Here is a 1,767-nt window from a genome sequence, read left to right on the forward strand (position 1 = left end):
TTTGAGACAGCCTTACTGTCACCCAGGCTGGAGTGCAGTGGTGTGATCTCAGCTCACTGCAACCTCTGTCTCCCAGGTTCAAGTGATTCTCATGCCTCATCCTCCTGAGTAGCTGGGACTATAGGCGCATGCCACCACACCCAGCTAGTTTTTGTACTTTTAGTAGAGATGGGGTTTTGCTATATTGGCCAGGCTGATCCCAAACTCCAGGCCTCAAGTGATCTGCCCACCTGGGCCTCCCAAAGTGCTGGGATTACAGGGGGGAGCCACTACGCCTGGCCTGTTGTTTATGATTTTTAAAGGCCAACGTATTTGAGGGTTACCGTGAGGCACTTTTCAAAAGTGTCTCACTTTTCAGAAGTATTGAATTTTCTATTAGACTTTAATCAGTTAAATATTATTATTTAATGTGTGTCATTTGATTTTCATACATTAGGGCCTCTTTTGAGAATATGTTAAGAAGCTCAATTTTAAAGCTACCCTCGACATTCAAAAAACAATGCTTAACTCTGGCTTTTTATTTACTAAATTTAAAAAATAACAACGGGGGTCTGTAACACTTAGGGGGGTGGGGTCCCCCTGATCGTCATGTTTTATTAGAACTCATGTGTTTGTCAATGGGATCTTTGGACTTGACCGTTACAGGCTGCAGATGGAGGAGTCACCAAAGATAGTTCAAGTTTTGGAATGAATGACTTTGAAGATATACTATTTCTTTGACTCACTCTCATGTAAAGAATGGCACCCACAGTAAGAAAGGTCTATGCTAGGCCCTGTGAAAAACACAAAAGGAGGTGCAGACTCTTTTGGTCCCTTCAGGGAGCTGGACACATAAGAAACAATGGTAGAATGGTATATAACTCTCAATCTGTATGATGAAGACTGGGTGTGCTCTCATGCACCATTGAGGGCTAGTTAACAGGAAGTGCAGAAAATTTCATTGAGGAGGCAGAAATTGAATTGGGCAGGAAACGGTTTAGATAAATGAAGAAGAGCTCTGAAAATAGAATCTAGTCCATACAGATGGAAAAAGACCAGCAATAACGCAAAGTAGAAGTTAGAAAAACAACAAAAAAGGTCAGGCAGTGTGGCTCATGCCTATAATCCCAGCACTTTGTGAGGCTGAGGTGGAAGGGTTGCTTGAGCTCAAGAGTTTGAGACCACCCTGGGTAACATAGCAAGATCCAGCTTCTACAAAAAATTTTTAAAAATTGGGGGATTGCTTGAGCTCAGGAAGTTGAGGCTGCAGGGAGCCATGATCGCGCCACTGCGCTACAGCCTCGGACAGAATGGGACCCTGACTCAAGGAAAGAAAAAGAAAGTAAGGAAGGAAAGAAATAACCAACTAACTAACTAAATAACTTAGAGTTGTGTTCCAAGAGCCAAAGGGGATGACCCAGTTTATTTGGAATGGAGTCTGCTGGTCAAGCTACTGATAAAAATAAACTCAGGTATGTTAAGGGGTATTACATTTTAAGAGCTCAAGAGCCAAGGAAATAAGAGTGAGGCTGCTGAAGAATATCGTGGGGTATTTCCTATGTGACAAAGAGGCCTGATAATTATCACATATAACATTTATTTAGTGATTTATAGTTTACAAAGCAGCTTCATACATATTATCTAATTTAATTCCCATAATACTTGAGGTGTGATATTTCTTTTACAGGTAAGGATGTTGAGCCAAAGGTGTTAAGTGGCTCTGACCATGGGCATGCAGTGTGTCTTCTGCTCTACATACTTTTCACAATGAGAGCAACATTTCAGTAC

General features: G+C 41.6%; 1 protein-coding gene across 1 annotated transcript in view; it reads right to left on the bottom strand.

Annotated features, from left to right (window-relative positions):
- LOC105524722 (phosphatidylinositol 3,4,5-trisphosphate 3-phosphatase TPTE2-like) overlaps positions 1-1,767 on the bottom strand; it is a gene marked incomplete at its 5' end in the record, with an annotated part of 50,921 nt that overhangs the window by 4,101 nt on the left and 45,053 nt on the right. The gene's annotated exons all lie outside the window — the stretch shown is intronic.

This window comes from Colobus angolensis, unplaced genomic scaffold, assembly GCF_000951035.1.
Source record: "Colobus angolensis palliatus isolate OR3802 unplaced genomic scaffold, Cang.pa_1.0 Scaffold503, whole genome shotgun sequence".
NCBI lineage: Eukaryota > Metazoa > Chordata > Mammalia > Primates > Cercopithecidae > Colobus > Colobus angolensis.